We start from the raw sequence: 22178 nt of genomic DNA on the forward strand, positions 1-22178 counted from the left end.
TTCCTATTTTTGAGGTGCTTTCTGAGCTCTGAGGAGACTCGCCTCCGTGGTGCTGGTCTGCTTCAAGTTCCCTCTATGCTTGCTGCTCAAACTGCTGCTCCACCAGTATCTTCTCGCTCCAGTGCTTTGCCGCTACTACCCACTCCTTCTGGTAGTGAGATCCGCACTCGTGAGGGCCTCTCTCGTCCTCATACTCATTGCGGCTACTTCAGTAGGGATGGTCACCGCGAATCTGATTGCTTCAAGAAGAAGCGTGATATATGTAATAGGGAGCACAATTCTTCTACTCGGACTCGCGCTTCTTCCTCGATGTCGTCTACTGTCTCCTTGACTGAGCAGGATATTATGAAGCTTAAGCATCTACTTGCTGCTTCAGGTTCTTCGACGGGTACTGCAGGCTCTGTGACTCATGCTTCTAGTGTTGAGCGACCACCATCTACAGTCTGGTACATCCCCATGGGTTCTGGATTCTGGAGCTTCATTTCATATGTCTTCTGATTCCTCTGTCTTGTCCTCTCTTGGATCTCTCTATTTTCCTATTAACTAGCAGGTCCACCCGCGCAATTGCGCGGCTAGAATTGATATATTATATATTTTTGGTAAATGACATCTTTTTGCTATTTTGCTTATTTATATGGACTTGCGTTTTTTGTTCTTCAACATTGAATGGAAGTTTATAATCATTGTGAATTGAACACCTCTATAAGCACCTTTTCCGCTTCATTGATTATTTTTGTTTAAATTATCTCTGTATATTATTTTCGTTTGGCAAGTATTTTTTTAATGCACAACATTGACTTTTTATTTTTTGTGTGTTGTCACTGCATGTTCATAATCCATTAGGAAATACTGAATTCTGTAGCTTTTTTAGAAAATTCTGTAGCTAATTTCTCACCGAAATATAGTTTGTAGCTTTTTTCATACTCCCTCCGTCTTAAAATAAGTGCCTCTACTTTGTACTAACTTTAGTACAAATTTATACTAAGATTAAAACACTTATTTTGAGACGGAGGAAGTACATTCTATAGCTAAAAGACCTGTTAGGTAAGAAAAGAAGTAGGAAAGTCTCGTCTTCTATAGTAAAAAAATTCTGTAGCTTTTTTCATAGTATATTCTGTAGCTAAAAGACCTATATATATTATGTAAGAAAGGAAGTACTACCTCCATCCTGGTTTATAGGTCCTTTTTGTAGTTTGTGCCAAACTTTGACTAAAGATTTAACTAACAAAATGGTAATGCATGTCAAAAAAAATTATCTCATTGGATTCGTATTTAAACATAGTTTTCAAAAATATAATATTTGATGACATGCATGACATTTTGTTAGTTTAATCTACGGTCAAAATTTGACACGAAATACAATAGGGACCAATAAACCCGAACGGAGGTAGTACGAAAGTCTCGTCTTCTATCTATAGATACTCCATATAAGTCAGTCACAACTGGCTGACCATTGGTCAACGTGCTACCCATCCCATGTGTACAAAGCATATCCCTTCCTCATTCCTCTGCTCCACCATCTTTGAGAAGGGAAAAATAGATGGAGAGGCTGTACCAAATTGATTGGCCTGCTCGTCCATGTGATGGGGAGTGCCGGAGTGGCTGCACCAAATCGAGTGGCCTGCCCGTGCATCAACAAAGCTGGGAAGGAGATTATCTTGGAGGCCAGATCTGAGCGAGGTCGGGGCACGCGTTCCAGCCGCGGATTTGGCGCTCCCTAGCAGCGAGGCAAGGCGGTCGCCGGGGAGGCCACTGAAGAATATGAGTGATCCATAGTTGGTAACTTCCCTAATGGCGCTGCTATCCTGTTCGTGTCACTGGGCCAAGGATTGTGGTGTCGGGTTTGACGGCCATGTTCTTCATAGTGTTCCTCATCTTATGTGGCAGAGTAGTGATGGGTATGACTGTCTTACTACTCTCCCATCCTCCTCCTCATCATTATCTTGTTGGGCTCAGTGTACACGTACTTTAAAATTTCATTTACTTAGTTGATCTGTTAAATTTATTCAGAGGTAAGGTTGAGTTACCTAGTTCTGGTAAATTATAATACAGACGATGAACTCATATATTTTGTTGTTGTTCATGTAAGGATCATTTAGGATATGAATTATAGAGTTATTTAACTTTTCATTGGTGTGCCTTGCATTATTTTAATGAATTGAACTTATATTACTTTTTCTGTTGACATTCTGCCAACTTTGATTATTGTCTCTTCAACTCATCCGTATCAATTATACGAAGTTTCGTCTAGCAAAAGTTATATCCATCTACTACGTATAACACTTATATATCTTTTATTTCATTGTCTTGTCTGCACTTCTTAACATGTATATACATGAAAGTAGTGTGAGGAAATATTAATCTGCATTAGCATGTGATTGGTCTCTTCACATTTGTAGCATGTGATCGGTCTCTTTACATTCGTAGAAAGTCCACAGGTGGAGGCGAGTCATGGGCTCCCTAGTTGCTACTGCTGTCAAGTTCCACCTATGTGATTCGAAAAAAACTTCCACCAATGTAATGTGCTACTACTTTGCATCTTTCCTACTTCCTCCACACTGTTCTTCACAGGTATGCTTCCCGCCTCTAGTTGGATAAAAGGTATATTCTCTATTTGTTGTACCATATAATAGCAAGTTATATCAATGATATGTGTAGTTAAGACAAACGAAGAAGGTTCACATGTATTAACTGAAGTTGGTTCATGTGTGTTAATTGATATGCAATAGATTTTTCGCATGTGTTGTAGGCGATGCCTATAACACTGGAGCTTTTCTCATTATTCTCTTCAACTGAAACAGCTGTAGGATGGAAGAGATGTTACCAAGAACACAACTCACAAAAGTGCATGTCTGAATGTATTTCAACCTTATATACTAAGTGTCCTCCCTATATTGATCATGTGATGTATTCTTTCTCTATCCCGGTAAACATAAATTAGTTGCCTTTCAATATTGTAAAATATTTGATGCTTCTCATATTTTTCGTCCAATGAGTTCAGCAATTTTGCTACCACTGTTATTGGTGCAGAGTAAATATAATATGAAAGTTCTTGTTGAAATTAGTAGAATATGCTTTCGAGGTGTTATAATTTCTAGATATATACCACAATTGTCACAGTAATACTTGTCAGTTCCTTTGTAGTTAGTTTGTGACTATCACAACATGTTCATGTACATATTTTTTTTGTAACAGATCTATTACAGCTTGTCGTGAAAAGTAAAATCCTAAAAAAGTCACCGGAAAACTTTAAAGATAGCAACCCAAAGAAGTTGGGAGACATAAATAATTCAGATATGGTACCATTATAACTGATATGACTCAATTATCAGTACATGTTAGTCTCATTTTCCTCCAAAAGTGGTGATATCATATCTTAGAGGAGTCTGAATCATTACCTGACTTGTGGTTTTCGTGCCTCATTGCACTAAGTTCTTGTAATGTTCTCCTATGTAAAATATTTCTAGCGCTCCTTGTGTGTTGCTATCTATCTCCATCATTTTTGGCGAACTTTCTTCTACCGAGTGCCTACATTTGTGGAGTTAGTCAAGTAAAATTATTACGTTACAATGATGAATAAACATGAGTCACGATTCATTTGTTGATAAATAATTAAAGATAGTGTTCCATATGTAAGGAAGTTCTCGAGTTTCATCTATGTCTAGATCTGTATATATTCCTGTGAGGCTGGTTTACTTTAGGTACAACCCTATTAAATAAATGACAAATCTTTTAGATTTCTTGCAACCATAGTCTAGCGCCGGTGTTATCACCCGTAAAGAGGTTAAGCTGAAAAATGCAAATCTTAGCCAGAGTGGTGGAAGTCCAATTAAAGTTTCAATAATGAGTATGCATTATGCTTTCTCTGTTATTAGAATCAGTCGTTTTTCATGGTTAGAAATATTAATTAGATTATTTAAAACTACAGAGTATAAGCATACCTGAGCATTATTTAACTTTATCTGCTGGTTTTGTATTGTGTCCTTGGTGGAAAACTCAGAGTAGTAATCTGGAAAACATTCTGATGGTCGTTTCACCCCCTTTACCTTTGTATTGTACGCCGAAAAAAAATCATTTCATTTCTCAATGGGTGATATTTTGTGGATTCCACAACCTTAAAAGTTGATAGTGTATAAGTGGATACTTCTGATAGTAGCATGATGTTTTTAATATTGATAGTAAGATGATTTGTTTGGCCATGTCAAACCATACAGAATATAATTAGCAATTTTTGTTTAAATTGGTGGGGCAGTCTGTAATTGAATGTTTAATGAGCAAACAATTTTGTCCATCAAAATCATATCGAGGCTCATGAACTGATCGGTTGCATGATTGAGCGAATTGCATATGATCGGTACTTTCACTTGAATGTTCTAGTTTGTCCTGTTGTTGATAAGCACTAAGCTTCTTGCACGCCATAGTTTTTTGGCTGCAAAAGGATTCGAAAATTGTTAGTCACTACCTATGCAGTTGTTATCCTGATAAGTGATGAGCCTTGATAATTCAGGTGAGAGGCAGCTCAGAAGGTCTATGTTGACTTCATTGGGCGTCGAGTTGCAGTCACATCACAGTTTTGGCGGTTTCAGATGTTTTTCTGGCGTCACAGAACCCGTAGTCTTCGATTTTGTTAGTGGTGCTATGGTCTGGTAGCAGATTTGGTAGCCTTCATGAATCGGAAGACCTTGATTTTGCTGATGGTTCTCTGGTCGGGTAGTAGATTTGCTAGTTTGTCCAGTTAAGACTCTTGGGCGTGTGCTTGGTGTGTCTGGTTGGGTGTTGTTCTATTTTCTTTCCGCACTGACTCCATGTGGAGTTTATTTCTCCCTTTCGATCAAGAATCCATGTAGAGTTTCGTTGATTGAGTCCGTCCCTGGGTTGTAGTTTTTTGTGCATGTGCCCGATTTGGAAGTAGGTGCACGTGAGGATTCATATCTTGTTTTGTCTCTTGGAAGGATGTGCACGTGAGGATTCGTATCTTCTTTTGTCTCGTGATAATGGTTGTACGTGTCATATGTGTCATGTACATATATGTCATGTACATATGTGTCCTGTACTGTACGGAGGACGGGGCATGTACTCGGTCATTTTTTTACTATCTATGTAAGCTTACACGTGATTGTTATAAAGAGATCTTTATATAAAAAAAGATGTCTTAGACTATTTAGACGTGACATGTTAAGTTAGTTGTATGGGACAATATTCGTATGTTACGCTGCAAGTTTTAAATCTCAGCCGTCAATATCTAAAATTAACGACCGTGATAATTTAATCTATGTGGATCAACGTGATGGCTTGTTTGACTTCTGTCATAAGTATATAATAGATGTTCTTATTGCTGATGGTACTCCTCTTCCTGTTGCTAGTCGAGGCATTCTTTACACTTCTTCATTTCATGTTCCAGATTTTTCTCATGTTCCTTGCCTTACCATGAACTTATTTTGTACAAGTTAGCTTACTGATTCAGGTTGTCGCGTGATACGCCCATTTTTCATCATGCTTTTATATCAATATTTATTACATTATGGGCTATTATTACACATTATGTCATAATACTTATGTCTTTTCTGTCTTATTTTATAAGATTTACACGAAGAGGGAGAATGCCGACAGCTGGAATTCTGCACTAGAAAAGGAGCAAACATTAGAGACCTATTCTGCACAACTCCAAAAGTCCTGAAACTCCATGAAAGCCAGTTTTAGAATATATTAAAAATATTGGATGAAGAAAGCACCAGAGGGGGGCCACCCCACCAGCCACGAGGGTGGAGGGCGCGCCCTACCCCCCTGGGTGCGCCCCCTGCCTCATGGGCCACCTGGCAGGCCCCCGATGCCCATCTTCTGCTATATGGTGTCTTTTGCCCTAGAAAAAATCATAAGAAAGCTTTCGGGATGAAGCGTCGCCATCTCGAGGCGGAACCTGGGCAGAACCAATCTAGGGCTCTGATGGAGTTGTTCTGCCGGGGAAACATCCCTTTGGGAGGGGGAAATCGTTGCCATCATCATCACCATCGAGGGGGTCAATCTCCATCAACATCTTCAACAACACCATCTCCTCTCAAACCCTAGTTCATCTCTTGTATCTGATCTTTGTCTTAAAACCTCAGATTGGTACCCGTGGGTTGCTAGTAGTGTTGATTACTCCTTGTAGTTGATGCTAGTTGGTCTATTAGGTGGAAGATCATATGTTCAGATTCTTAATGCATATTAATGCCCCTCTGATTATGAACATGAATATGCTTTGTGAGTAGTTACGTTTGTTCCTGAGGACATGAGAGAAGTCTTGCTATAAGTAATCATGTAAATTCTGTATTCGTCCGATATTTTGATGAGATGTATGTTGTCTCCTCTAGTGGTGTTATGTGAACGTCGACTACATGACACTTCACCATTGTTTGGGCCTAGGGGAACGCATTGGGAAGTAATAAGTAGATGATGGGTTGCTAGAGTGACAGAAAGTTAAACCCTAGTTTATGCATTGCTTCGTAAGGGGCTGATTTGAATCCATATGTTTCATGCTATGGTTAGTTTTACCTTAATTCTTCTTTCGTAGTTGCGGATGCTTGCGAGAGGGGTTAACCATAAGTGGGATGCTTGTCCAAGGAAGGGCAGTACCCAAGCATCGGTCCACCCACATATCAAATTATCAAAGTAACGAACGCGAATCATATGAGCATGATGAAAACTAGTTTGACAGTAATTCCCATGTGTCCCCGGGAGTGCTTTGCTCTATAGAAGAGTTTGTCCAGACTTGTCCTTTGCTATAAAAAGGATTGGGCCACCTTGCAGCACCTTGTTTACTATTGTTACTTGTTATCCGTTACAAATTACCTTATCACAAAACTATCTGTTACTGATAATTTCAGTGCTTGCAGAGAATACCTTACTGAAAACCACTTGTCATTTCCTTCTGCTCCTCATTGGGTTCGACACTCTTACTTATTGAAAGGACTACGATAGATCCCCTATACTTATGGGTCATCATCGCGTCATTCTTGACGTTGATTCTTGCACTGTCCAGGATCGTCACAAGAAGGCTCTGGTTGGAGCTGGCCCTCACCGCCTTGACTCCCAAGGGCCTTGGGAGTTAGACTGGCTTCATGTTCCTTCCGCTGCCACTACACTCACTAGTACATCTGCCTTCGCCGCTTCAGCTACCAGTTCCTTCCAGTAGTGGCATCATCGACTTGGTCACCTTTGTGGTTCTCGGCTATCATATTTAGTTCGTCGTGGTGTTCTGGGGCCTGTCTCAGGAGATGTCTCTTTGCAGTGTCAGGGTTGTAGGCTTGGTAAACAGGTTCAGTTACCTTATCCTACAAGTGAGTCAGTGCCTCAACGCCCTTTTGATTTAGTTCATTCCGATGTGCGGGGACCGGATCCCTTCTCTTCCAAAGGGGGCCATCGCTGCTATATTATTTTTATAGATGATTTCCCTCGCTACACTTGGCTTTACTTCATGTCTTCTCATAGCGAGGTTCTCTCTATTTATGCCGCCATGGTCCACACTCAGTTCTCTACACCAATTCGTGTGTTTTGTGCTGATTCTGTTGGCGAGTATATCTCCAAAATGTTGTGTGGTTTTCTTGCTGAGCAGGGTACTCTTGCGCAGTTCTCTTGTCCTGGTGCTCACGCTCAGAATGGCATGGCTGAGTGCAAGCATCACCACCTTCTTGAGACAGCTCGTGCGATGATGTTTGCCGCCTCTCTTCCGCCTCATTTCTGGGCTGAGGTTGTCTCCACTTCCACATATCTCATAAACATTCAACCCTCATCTGCTCTACAGTGAGGTATTCCTCTAGAGCGTCTTTTTGATCATTATGCTGATTATTTGCTCTTCGATTGTTTGGTTGTGTTTGTTATGTTCTCCTTGCCCCCCGAGAACGCACCAAACTAACTGCTCAGTCCGTCGAGTGTGTTTTTCTGGGCTACAGTGATGAGCATAAGGGTTATCGGTGTTGGGATCCTATCGGTCAACGGATCCGTATTTCTAGGAATGTGACTTTTGATGAATCTCGTCCCTTCTATCCACGACCATCCTATTTGACCTTTTCAGTAGAGGATATATCTTTTCTCACGTTTCCTGATACACCTCCCTCTGTGCCTCATTTTCCTACTCCTTCTCGTCCCACTATTGCAGACCTGACACCGTCTTCTCCTATCGTTCCTTCGCCTTCCTTATTGCATGACACCCCACCTTCATCACCGATGTCTTCTCCATCTCCATCACCTCTGGTGGTTCCTTTCATCCCACTTTTTCGTTTCATTATACTCATCGTTGACGTGTTATGGATGAATCTACTGACGTGCCATCTACTTCTGGTGCACCATCTTCCTCGTCCCAGTCGACTTATGGTCTTCGGGCTCGACCTTGCCCTCCTCCTGACCACTATTCTCCTAAAAAATATGGCCTTTTGATTGTACTTGGGCCTACCTCTTATCGCGATGCTGTTGTTCATCCTGAATGGCAGTTTGCGATGGCAGAGGAGATTGCTGCACTTGAGCGCAACAACACATGGGATCTGGTTTCTCTTCCTCCCCGTATTTGTCCCATCACTTGTAAGTGGGTCTATAAGATTAAAACTTGCTCTGATGGTTCTCTTGAGCGTTATAAAGCTCGTCTTGTGGCTTGTGGCTTTCAGTAGGAGCATGGTCGTGATTATGATGAGAATTTTGCTCCTGTGGCCCATATGACCATTGTCCGCACACTTCTCGCCGTGGCCTCTGTTCGCCACGGGTGTGTGTCACAGCTTGATGTTAAAAATGCCTTTCTTAATGATGAGTTGCGTGGGAGGTTTATATGCAGCCACCACCTGGGTATTCAGCTCCCGATGGCATGGTTTGTCATCATCGTCGCTCTCTATATGGCCTTAAGCAAGCCCCTCGTGCTTGGTTTGAGTGTTTTGCCTCTATGGTCACCGCTGCTGGGTTTTCACCCAATGATCACGATCCAGTTTTTCACCCAGTGATCACGATCCAGTGTTGTTTGTCCACCTTTCTGCTCGTGGTCGCACTCTTCTTCTTCTATATGTTGAAGACATGATCATCACCGGCGACAATTCTGAGTACATTGCCTTTGTCAAGGCACGTCTTAATGAGCATTTCCTTATGTCTGATCTTAGTCCGCTTCGTTATTTTCTTGGGATTGAGGTTTTCTTCACCTCTGATGCCTATTTTATTTCCCAAGAAAAGTATATCCAGGATCTTCTTACTGGTGCGACTCTTACTGATGAGCACACTACTGAGACTCCTATGGAGCTCAATGTTCACCTTCGTGCTTCTGATGGTGTGCCCTTGTCTGATCCGACATGTTATCGTCATCTTGTTGGGAGTCTTGTGTATCTTGTTGTCACTCGTCCGGATATCTCCTATCCTGTCCATATTCTGAGTCAGTTTGTTTCAGCTCCCACTTCAGTTCACTATAGTCACCTTCTTTGTGTTCTATGATATCTTCGTGGCACGATCTCTCGTTGTCTCTTTTGCCCCGTTCCAGCTCGTTACAGCTCCAGGCCTATTCGGATGCTACGTGGGCTAGTGATCCTACATATCGCCGTTCACTTTCTACCTACTGGTTCTTTCTTGGTGGTTCCCTCATTTCCTGGAAGATGAAGAAACATACTGCGGTTTCTCGTTCGAATGCAGAGGCTGAGTTGCGAGCTATGGCTCTTCCGACGACAGAGATGACCTGGTTACAATAGTTACTGGAGGATTTTGGTGTTTCTGTTACTACACCTACCACCCTCCTGTCGGACAGCACATGTGCTATCAGTATTGTGCGGGACCCTGTGAAGCATGATCTTACCAAACTCATTGGTGTTGATGCTTCTTATGTGTGCGCCGCTGTGCGGGATCATGTTCTTGCTCTTCAGTATGTGCCTTCTGAGTTACAGCTCGCGGACTTCTTTACGAAGGCTCAGACTAGAGCGCAAAATGGTTCACCTCTCCAAATTCAGTGTTGTGGATCCACCATGAGTTTGAGGGGGATGATGTTAGAGTTATATTAATATTATCTTTTGGCCTTTTCCATTCTAGTCTATTGGCATCCTCTTGTAACCTTTTGGCATCATCATGTATGTGTATATATGTTGGATTCGGCCTCCTAATAATACAAGTTCCATATCCATAACAGCAGGGAGCTGGAGCGCCTCCTTGCGTCGCTTTCGACAGGGCACCGACGGCCTGTCGTGCATAAGGTCGACATGGCGAGCGCGAGCTAGAGCCGGGTTGGGCGAGATCGAGGTCAAGAATGCAGACACCTCGGCTCGGCGTCGACATGGCAGAAGCAGTCCCTTCTTGGATTCCAGAGAGCTCAATCAGGTCGTCGGAGGCACTCGCCCGGTCCTCTGCAGTGCACAGTTCCTTGGTGAGTGCGGCATGCAGCCTATCCTAGCAGTAGACAGTGACCTGAGCGCCACCATGGTCGTGGTACACGGAGACAAAGTGTCGCGGGAAGGCGGAATGAGGTCGCTGATATGGTAGAAGCAGGGGACGGCGGCAATGGCTTCCTCCATCTCCGGGCAATGTCCGCAGAAGGACTGAAGAGTTGAGACATGAGAAGCTCCTGCATGTGCCACCGGGGACCGTCGCGGTGTCGGTGCTCGGTGGCAACCAACGTGGAGAGGAGAGTGGGCGGTCCAACATCGGCAGAGGCGAAGAAGAGGCCCTCGAATCAGCGGAGGTGATGCTAGCTGCTGCTGTCGCTGGCGACGTAGCAGGTGCTCCCTCATGCGGACCCCTCTTCATCAAGCCGGCATCCCAACGATGGCTACGTAGCAGGCTATCCGAGTGCACGGCCGTCGCCGCGCGCGTCAACCTCTGTAGCCAGCCACCACTCATGCTCGGCCTGCTGCCGGTGACGCCCATCTCCAGCGCCGGCAACCGGAACGCCCATAGTCCCACCAATGGCCGACTCCAGGTCGTCGGCCCTGACGTCGCTCACCACGTCCATGTCGTTCTGCGTCAGGACTCTTCCCCGGCCGGTGATGAGGCGGTAGGCCTCATTGTAGCCGAGCTTGTTGCAGCCGAGCACGGGCCTGTCGCGGCCGTCGTAGGCCTGCACTTGCATGCACGGCTTCTCCTCCGCCGTCAGGGCCTTGTTCAGCGGGAACGGCTAGCCATGGCGCCAGCTCTCTCTTGCATGGCATGAGCAGGTGGTGCTGCTTTAGCACCCGGTCTGTCTTGCGCGCTTCCCATAGACACACACCATTCGGGACGCGCCCAGGTCCCTGATGTTCCATAGCGTGGCGTGCACCACGCCGATCGCGTCAAGCGATGGGTCGTCCTCCGTGGCTGACGCTGTCTCAGAACACGCGGTCGACCAGAGACGACACTTCTTGCTTGGAGAAGATTAGGCCCGGCGGAAGGCGACATGAGGCCGGAGAGCGATTTGTAGCAGGAACACGAGCACGGCCGTTTTGTACGCGATTGATGAAGGCTGCTTGGATTCCAGGAGGACGACCCCGCCGGCCTCGACCAGAACGCACAACGCTAGGAGGAACCATCAACGCACTTGAGTAAGCATTACAAACCGTGATGGATGAAACAGCAGTAGGAAGGCCCATATTTATAGGAGATCCGTTAGAATTGAAAACCAAATTGAACACAACATCCTGGACGCGAAACGACCAGAACAACCCATCTAGGCCAATGGCGCACGTGTACTGTATCGCAGTCAAAATGCAATCAGCTAGTGTCATGGCGGCCTTCCAGTAGAACAATGAAGCACATGGGAAAAAGTGGCTGATCCGCCGATGCAAACACGGCGGCATGCAGGCACACACATGCATGCAGGAGAAAGAAAATAAGAGGAAGGAAAAAAAACAAAGCGGCAGACGGGCATGCACTGAATGACAACAAAACACTGGTATACACACATGCAGCCCAATGAGAACTGAAGAATCCGGCAGAAATGCACATCAAACTGAAAACCTGCTAGAGACACCCAATAACGTACCTGCTCATATCCCCTAGTAAATAACGTGTCACTGCCTCATTGACCGACTTTTCTCTGATAGAAAAAGTAAAAGAAAAAACAGGAAAAAAGAAACCTAGCAAGGTTTAGTATATTAAGAATAAGTGAAGCACTAGAGCAACTGCCTAGCTCAAAAGATATGAGTGAAGAACTTAGAGTATTCTAATAAATTTACGATTAATGTGTGTCCCTCTCAAAAGGTGTGTACAACAAGGATGATTGTGGCAAAATAAAAATCGAAGACTCGTATAATACAAGACACTCCAAGCAAAACACATATCATGTGGTGAATACAACTATAGGCCCAAGTAATTTTACCGATGGATTGAAGACAAAAGAGGGGATACCATCCAGGGCATCCCCAAGCTTAGATGCTTGGTTGTCCTTGAATACTACCTCGGGGTGTCTTGGGCATCCCCAAGCTTAGGCTCTTGCCACTCCTTATTTCGTAGTCCATTAGCCAAAACATGAAAACTTCACAACACAAAACTCAACAGAAAACTTGTGAGCTCCGTTAGTATAATAAAACAAATCATCTCTTAGGTACTATTGTGAACTCATTCTAAATTTAAGTTGGTGTTATATCTACTGCATTCTAACTTCTCCACGGTTCATACCCCTTAATAGTACCCATAGATTCATTAAAATAAGCAAACAACACATACAAAACAGAATATGTAAAAAACAGAACAGTGTGTAGCAATCTGAAAATTTCGTATACTTCTATAACTATAAAAATTCTAAAAAATTAGGAAAACCTGGGAAATTTGTAAATCTTGTGTGAAAAAATCAGATAAAATCCACACTTATGTGAATTTCAAAAATTCCAGCAATGAGCGCAAAAGTTTCAGTTTTTCAGCAAAATCAACTCAACTATCACCATAGCTCATCCCAAAGGCTCTACTTGGCACAAACACTAATTAAAACTCTTAAAACAATGGTAACAGTAGCATAATTGTGTAAGCTCATAAAAACAGAAAGGAAAAATATTCGGTTATCGCCCAACAAGCGCTTTTCTTTAAAGCCTTTTAGCTAGGCATTGATATTTCGATGATGCTCACATGAAAGATAATATTTGAAACATAAATAGAGCATCATAAAACATATGAAAAACATATTTAAGTCTAACATACTTCCTATGCATAGACATTTTATAAGCAAACAAAATTATCAAGGCAAACAAAAACTAGCATATGCAAGGAAGAAGAGAGAAGGAATAGCATTCTCAACATAACAAGAGGTAATTTAGTAGTATGAAAATTTCTACAACCATATATCCCTCTCTCATAATAATTACATGTAGGATCATATTAAAATTCAACAATATAGCTATCACATAACATATTCTCTACATGATCCACATGCATGCAAAGTTGACACTCTTTCAATATAGTGGGATTATCAACAAATAAAGTCATGACCTCTCCAAGCCCACTTTTATTAAAAATTTCATAGGATTGATCATTCTCCAAAGTAGTGGGATCATTATTACCTAGAGTTGACACTCTTCCAAACCCACTTCTAGTATTATTTCAACCATTATTATCACTAAACTTATTCATCATGAGACTTAAATAAAATTTTCAAGATCATAAGAAGAATGACCCCAATCATGATCATTGCAATAAGTAGTGGACATATCAAAATTAGCATCCCCAAGCTTGGGGTTTTGCATAGTAATAGCACAATTGACATCAATAGGATTTATAGTAGCACCATTGCAATCATGCTTTTCATTCAAGGAGCTATCATGAATCACTTCATAAATTTCCTCTTTTAGCACTTCACTATTTTCTGATTCACGAATTTCAAGCAAAACTTCATAAAGATAATCTAGTGCACTCAACTCACTAGAAATTGGTTAATCATATTTGGATATTTTAAAAAGATTAGCAAGTGGATGAGGATCCATAAGCTTTTTGTTTTCTGATTTCAATAAACACACAATTATACCAAGCGAATAAGCAAACAAACTAAGTAAGACATAAAGGTAAACGAAAAGAAGGCAAATATTTTTGTGTATTTCTAAAAATATTTTAGAAGTGGGGGAGATGAAAACAAGTGGCAAATGGCGAATAATGTAAGTGCAAGAGATGAGAGTTTATGATAGGTACTTGGTAGGCTTGATGTATATCCTCCCAGGCAACGACGCCAAAAATACTTCCTGCTACTTCTTGAGCATGCGTTGGTTTTTCCCTTGAAGAGGAAAGGGTGATGCACCAAAGTAGAGATAAGTATTTCCCTCAGTTAACAACCAAGGTATCAATCCAGTAGGAGGAACACAAAGTCTCCAATAGTTGCACCTACACAAACAAACAAATACTTGCACCCAACGCAAAAAGGGGTTGTCAATCCCTTCATGATTAATTGCAAGGATGTGATATGATAGAGATAGGTACAAAACATAAATAAAAGTGCAAAATAAAGTAAAGGTAAATAAATTGTAGAAAGGTATTTTTGTGTTTTGGTTTTTATAGATATGAAAATATACGACTAGAAATATACCCGGGGGCCATAGTTTTCACTAGAGGCTTCTCTCTTGAAAGAACGCATACGGTGGGTAAACATTACTATTGAGCAATTGATAGAAAAGGGCAAAGTTATGACGATATCCAAGGCAATGATCATGAATATAGGCATCACGTCCATGACAAGTAGACCAACTCTTGCCTACATCTACTACTATTACTCCACACATCGACCTCTATCCAGCATGCATCTAGTGTATTAAGTTAGCAAGAAGGGAGTAACGCCTTAAGCAAGATGACATGATGTAGAGGGATAGATTCAAGCAATATGGTATAAACCCCATCTTTTCATCCTTAATGGCAACAGTACAAATACGTTCCTCGCTACCCCTACTGTCACTGGGTGAGGACACCGCAAGATTGAACCCATCACAAAACACCTCTCCCATTCCCAGATAAATCAATCTAGTTAGCCAAACCAAATCAATAGATTAGAGAGAGATAGAAAGCTATCTTAATTATGCATAAAAGATTTCAAAGAAGACTCGAATAATATTCATAGATAATCTGATCATAAATCCACAATTCATCGGATCTCAAAAAACGCACCGCAAAAGAAGATTACATCGAATAGATATCCTAGAACATTAAGGAGAACATTGTATTGAAGATCAAAGGGAGAGAAGAAGCCATCTAGCTACTAGCTATGGACCCGTAGGTCTGTGATAAACTACTCACACATCATCAGAAGGGCAGCAAGGTTGATATAGAATCCCTCCGTGATTGAATCCCTCTCCGGTAGAGTGCCAGAAAAGGCGCCAAGATGGGATCTCAAGAGAACAGAAGCTTGTGGTGGCAGAAAAGTATTTTTGGTGTGCTCCCGGTATACAGGGAATATTTGGATATTTATAAAGCTGAGATTAGGGTTAGAGGAGCCAGGGGGGCACAAGCTCAGAGGGTGCCCCCCTAGGGCACGCCTGGTGATCTTGTGGCTTACCCGTGGGCCTTCTGGCCTCCTCCCGAAGCTTCCTAGGTTTCTTATGGCCCAAGAAAAATCATCAAAAAGTTCCATTCCGTTTGGTATTGATTTTTTGTAGAAGTCAAAAACAAGGAAAAAACGACAACTGGCACTGGGCACTAGCACTGGTATAGCGAGGTGCTATACAAACAGTTTTTAACCCCTTTTCGTGACGACATTTGGAATCGTCTCCAAGTGAGTGTGGGCTATAGGGGGGGGGTCCTTCCCACATGACCCAGAAACCGCTGTGGATAGGCCCTCACACTCGGCCAAATGAGGTCGTGTGCGACGGGCGAGCGATGAAATACGAGCATACAGGCCCAATCAGTTTCGGTTGTAAGTACATCTCACACGGTTAGTCCCAAACAAATGTTTCCATTTGTTATGTACATTACACATAGTTAATCCAAGGAATACGTTTCCGTTCTTATGTACATCCCACACAGTCAATCCAAGGAAAACGTTTCAGTTCATATGTACATCCCACATAGTCAATCCAGGGAAAACGTTTTTGTTCGTATATACATCCCACACAGTTTTATGTATAGCCTCGTGTGTAATAGGTGTAACTATCACACACTCTCTACCTCGGTTAACCACTTGCTTTTATTCAACTACATCATACACGATTTGATGAAGAAAACCGTATGGCATTGGGCTGTTCATCACAAGCGCTTTTACTGCTAGAACCATTTGCAAAGTTCCATGGCCCATTTAGCAGGTTTATTATTTTATAATTAATAATTCCAGTATTACGCAAATTCACATTTTATATCCAATAGCTGTTTGCCAATTTCATATCAGGCACATGGATATATTTTAACATCACAGTATGATAGCTAGCTGCAAACAACACAGTACAACATATAGCTAGTCACCTTCATAAGAACAATATTAGAACAATATATTCATTTCCCTAATCGAGATCATCCAGGCTCGTCTAATCCACCTCTACTTTCAGTTCAGTAAGAACCTGTTTTGCACTGGCCAACTAGGAAAGTGCGTCCTCCTTCGCCAACACCATCTTAGCAAAGTCTGATTTAAAAAATCTGAGCTCAATCTCCATCTTCCTCTTTTTATCTCGCATCTTCAAATATTCTTCAGCGTTGAAAACACTTTCTCTACGCCTACCTCTGTTCTCTTCCTCATACATGCTCCAGAGCTTTGCTAGGCACATCTTCAAAGACTGTGGCCACTCTTGATCAACCCACTCCAGGTAAGAACACTTCCAACACTTTCGTTTATCCTATAATATTTAAAACTAGACCAATAACAATTGTAGGGGAAATGAGTTTATAGCAACATAGAAAATCACCAAATACATATCTTGAAGAACTGAAGAAACGGGTTAATTATGCCATATCTTCTCAAAAAGATCAATGTGTAAATGAATTAATTACTACTGAGACAACCACCAAATTCTGAAACATCAGAAGCTATAATTAACTACAACAACACTTCAAGTTCTTAGTCATGTACTATTAATAACAAATTGAACATTTTATGCGGAAGCTAAATATAACTGCAACAACATAGAGATAGTGTTTGGATGACAAGAAATTGATACTAACAGGTGTGTACATGCACAAATTTAGTAACATAGAACTAATAACACTAAGGTCGTCCACTTTGTATGCCAAAACCGGTGTAAAGACAACTGTTGATACATTTGGCACCGGTGCCCTACACTGGCGAGCCGAGGCAGCGGAAAAAATCAGGGACTCGGACTCCGGAGCACCTAGTTGCTCCGATGCACAGTTCCTTCGTTCCATAAAGATTTAATATTTTACTGCTTGGTTGCTCGGATGTGTGGACCAAAGTTGACTACACAAACTGCTGAAGCAGTGCCAATTTTTTTTCTAATGGCACCGCCGATGAGATGGCAATATTTTTAGATACTAGGTACAAACTGTGACACAGTCTTAACATCCAGAATAACATAGCACAGTGATAGTGTCTGAATCACATCTAACAAATGATTTGTAACAACAAAAGTGGGGCTAACCTTCTCTGCACAAGCCAGAAACTTCCTCCCAATGTCCACAGATTCAAACACAACTAGCTTCACGCATGGAGATTGATGGTGACAACGAGCAGGCAGATCTTCATCCACCCGCTCCATTTGTTGCATCTGATGGTCCTAGGGACCTACAAGAGGAAGAAATGACTCAAATCAACCGCTGGGTTAAAATCCTTCATTCCAAGTCAAAGCCCGAGAGAGACAAGAGAGGCATACCCGGGTGGTGAAGGAGTCACCGGAGGAGGAGGAACCACTGGAGAGGTCATTGAAGAAGACCATGACGACCCCAGTGGTAGGATGCGAGACGGCGAGAGCGAGGAAGCAAGCGAGGAAGCGGCTATAGATTCGAAAGGAAGGAAGGAGGAAACAGGGGAGAAAATGTGGTGGGGAAGGGGCGGGGGGTCGGGTAGATATATTGGCGGCAGGCCAAAATTTTCGAAATGTGGAGGGAAACTTTGTGCGCGGTGCCGCCGGACACCATTCACTTTGAATGATTGTGTGCATCGCAAACAATTCTTCTGCTTTACGTGCATGGGATTAGTTTGGTAATTCAAATTTTGGTGGAAATTTCCCTGGGTACTGTCCTCATCCACGTCATTGCATAATTTAACATCGCTTGCTAATTTGGGCACACAAAAGAGCGTACAGCACACAGACCACAGTTAATGAATTGAGCAATTTTAGTAATTAATCAGAGCCAGTTGACCTAAACGTTGCTCTAACAAAAGACCGACATTAAAAACAAAGCCTAAGTATGCATAATTTTAACAAAGCCGCCGCCGCGCCGGCCTATGCATCGCAGGTGTGAGATAAGACGTTGATGACTTGTCCTGGCGACATGCCTGTCGGCGTTCTGGGAACGGGGGTCCCCAGACTTTCCTGCGTGTGGCCCGCGGCGTGGCTCCACCAGTGGCCCAGTAGGGCCCGTCTTCGTCAACCAACACTCAAGACCCTCGCGAGGGGCCAAGCCTCGCGGGGCGGACGACACAAGGCCTCCTCAGGAGCGGCCTCACCAGGCAAGCTCGCGAGGGGGCGGAGAGATCAAGGAAAGGGGTACCTCGCGAGGTTCCCGTGATGCAAGTCATGACGACCAAGGCCAGGCGGGCTCCAGGCAGGCGCCAGCGCGTGCAGTGTCCTTGTTTCCCCTTTGGTGCTAAGGGGGCAAGCGCAGGTGCGGAGTACCGAGGCATCAGGCAAAGGTTTCCATATCGGTGCAACAAGACCAAGACCAGCAGGACGACAGGACGGAGGTCACGTGGAGCCCAAGACGGCGTCATCACGAGCGCCTTTGACAGGCGAAGACCACCTTTAGTCAGGATAGCTTGTACTAGCTGTCCCCTTTCAAATTGGCCATTATTGGATCCCTTCTCGCTCAATATTTGGGAAGAGGACCAGGGTCTCTATAAATAGGGCTAGCCACCACAGTAGAAAGAGAGGAATTCAGTTCATCTACACACCGCACCAGCTCAAGAACACCTCTCCTCAGGAGGCTGTTCTTCCCTTGAACTGTTTATCATCATCCCAAGTGGAAATCCACCACCACCACACAGGAGTAGGGTATTACACCACAATGGTAGCCCGAACCTGTATAAATCTTGTGTCTCTTGTGCTGTGAGTTCATCGATCTAAGCTTAGGGATCGTGGTGAGGCTGAGAGCGAGATTCGGTAGGGGGAAATCTTCGTGCGCACCCCAGTGTTCGAACCTCAAGGGTTTTGCCGGAACCCGATATCCGACATTTGGCACGCCAGGTAGGGGTGCGCCGAAGTCTTCTTTCCGTTGATCCGCGTCACGTCGCTTCGTCGGATCCATGTCTGACGCCCGCCGAGCCCGCGCCGAGCGTTGGGCTGCTCTCGCTTCTCGCGTCGCCCAGACGGCTCGTGTCGGCGGGCCTCCCTGTTGTTCTCCGTCACCTGCCGCCAACGCCGCCACCGGCCCGGTGGGGAACGAGCAGCAAGTATCCTCGCAGCACCCCTCGGTGCGGCGGGACAGCCACACCGCCACTCGGTCGCTCACCCCAGCCGGTTTGTCATCCCACGCTCGTCGCACCCCCACGGACGCGCAGGCCGCGCTACTTATGGCACGCGAACTCCTGTGTTATCGCCCCGTCGACGACCTCTATGAAGAATGGCTCGCTCGCATCACCGAGCTCGTCAGCGCCGCAGGGGGCTCTCCCGCGCCGTCCCTCTCACTGCCTCGCCATCCGCCAGGCATGGGCGATGCGGCTCATGGAGCGCCTCCACCACCTCTGCCCCAAGACAGCGCCCTGGTGCCAAGGCGTGCGGCCCCTAGACGTGACCCACCGTGTCCGGCGCCCGCGCGAGAAGAAGGAAGCTGTCAGGAAGTCCCTCGGCCTCAAGAAGGCGCCCCCGTGCTCCCTGCACTGGCGCGACAAGACCGCATGCTGCCCACGACAGCGGTGCGCGGGTTCCATCAAGAGCAAGCTCCGCGTTAGCAAAGGGCCTGGGTGACCACTACAGGTTGCCGTGCCTTCACCCCCAAGCTGTGTAGCATCGTCTGGCCGGGCAAGTTCAAGCCGGACCTGCCTCCTCGCTACGATGGTACCCCCGACCCCGCAGATTCTTGCAGCTCTACGAGCTGAGCATTGCGGCGGCCAACGGAGACGAGAAGGTCATGGCGAACTGGTTTCCCATGGCGCTCAAGGAAGGTGCCCGCTCGTGGCTCCTGAACCTGCCTCCCGGCTCGATCTTCTCCTGGGACGAGATGCGCAGCTGCTTCATCGCCAACTTCCAGGGCACTCGCGACCGCCTCCCGGCCGCGGGTGACCTGCACCGCATCAAGCAACAGCCTGGGGAGACCCTGCAAAAATACATCTAGCACTTCAACAGCGTGCGCCTCAAGATCCCCAAGGTGACGGACAAGGCCATCATCTCAGCGTTCTCTCATGGCGTCTGTGACGTCAAGATGAAGGAGGAGCTCACCATCCACGAGGAGTTGTGCACATCCGTGGAGCTGTTCAACCTAGCGACCAAGTGCACAAGAGCTAAGGAGGGACACCTCTCCCTCCTCGAGCTCCCTGCTGCCGACCCAGAAGAAAAGAAAACCAAGGCCAAGGACGTGAAGCGCAAGGGAGTAGCCGTGCTTGCGGTAGAACCAGACATGAAGGGCGGCAAGGACCATCCGGAGTCGTCCAAGGGCAGCCGACCGTTCTGCGCCTACCACAACCTCCACACCCACAACACCAACGACTGCCAGGAGCTCAGGGCCGTTCGAGAAGGACGCTTTGGTCGATGCCCCGAGCGCAATGACCAGGGCTACGACCGAGGAGGAGGACGTGGTGGAGGATGATGGGATGACCGTGGCCCTCGCCAGGAGTGGCGTGACCGACCTCGTGAGGATCGCTGGCAGGACCAGCCTCGCGAGGACGCCTGGAGGGATCACCCTCGTGAGGACCGCCTGCAGGGTAACGCAGGCCTTCCTCCGCTGCCGCCGCCGCCAAGAAGGAATGACGACCATCATCAGGACGAGGGGGTTGGGGGCTTCCAGGAGCCACGTGCTATTGATTGCATCTTGGGAGGAGCTCAGGCCCCAGCCTCTCAGCGCATCTTTAAGCAGTTTGCTCGCATGGTGAATGCAGTCCTCCCCAGGCTCGAGGCCACACGCCCGCTCAGGTGGTCCAAGTGCGCCATCACCTTCAGCTCGACAGATCAACTCAAGTGCACCGCTACTGCTGGCGTCCTCCCGATGCTCTGTTCCCCAATCATCAACAACGTGCAAGTCACCAAGACCCTCATCGATGGCGGCGCATGGCTTAACGTCCTGTCCATTGAGATGTTCGACAACCTTCAAGTGCCATACGATCAGCTCCAGCCTACCAAGCCTTTCTCATGAGTTACCGACGGTTCCACCACCCCGATAGGGTAGGTCCGCCTCCCTGTCACCTTCGGACAGCGCGACAACTACCACACCAAGCTCATCGACTTCAACGTTGCTCACATCCACCTACCGTACAATGCCATCCTCGGGTATCCGGCCCTGGCCAAGTTCATGGCAGTGACCCACCATGGCTACAATGTCCTCAAGATGCCAGGAAGTGGCGGAATCATCACGGTCCTTTGCAAAGAGAGAGATGCGGTGTGCTCCCTCGAGCGTGCCTTCCAAGCTGCATCAACCGAGGACCCGAACAACAAAGGCGAGAACCCTCCTGAGGCCATCCCCAAGAAGAAGAAGCAACCGCTCCGCACAAGGCCTCAGGAGGTCAGCATCTCAGGTGGTGCCGCGTTAGGATCAGCGCCCGTGCGTGGGATGCCTCCTTCCATCACATAGGATGGCGCGCCCGGCACCCTCCTCGGGCAGGGCTCGGGGGCTATCTTCTGGAGGGCCTCGGACCTCGCCAATATCATGAGGGAGGCGCTCGGGCACCACTTGGAGGCATGCTTCACGAGACGTTTCCCTCAGGAAGGCACATGGCATGGAAAGCCCAACGTTTAGGAGTTCATCGCCAAGACCACTCAAGAGCTTCAGGAAGCAAGGGCCATGCGCGGCGACCGCCGCTTGCCCGGCGCGGCTCCTCATCCAGGTGAGGATGGTGGGCAGCGCGTCTGCGTCGACATCCTAGGGCTCAACCAAGCCGCATCTCAGGAGCGCTTCCGGCCTTCGCGCATGGGACGCTGCGAGGGTCTGCCACACAGCTACGTTCGCATGCCTTTCGGCCTGCCGAACGCGGCTGCCACCTACCAGCGTCACCT

The 22178-nt window shown here is 45.7% G+C and overlaps 1 long non-coding RNA gene across 1 annotated transcript; it reads left to right on the top strand.

Moving 5' to 3' along the window:
• Window positions 1-1464: 1464 nt before the first annotated feature.
• LOC119363242 lies at window positions 1465-5323 on the top strand. The gene is made up of 2 exons (XR_005173866.1): window positions 1465-1898; window positions 2428-5323. It is a non-coding gene; the product is annotated as an uncharacterized LOC119363242 (long non-coding RNA).
• Window positions 5324-22178: the final 16855 nt, after the last annotated feature.

This window comes from Triticum dicoccoides, chromosome 2B, assembly GCF_002162155.2.
Source record: "Triticum dicoccoides isolate Atlit2015 ecotype Zavitan chromosome 2B, WEW_v2.0, whole genome shotgun sequence".
Lineage (NCBI taxonomy): Eukaryota > Viridiplantae > Streptophyta > Magnoliopsida > Poales > Poaceae > Triticum > Triticum dicoccoides.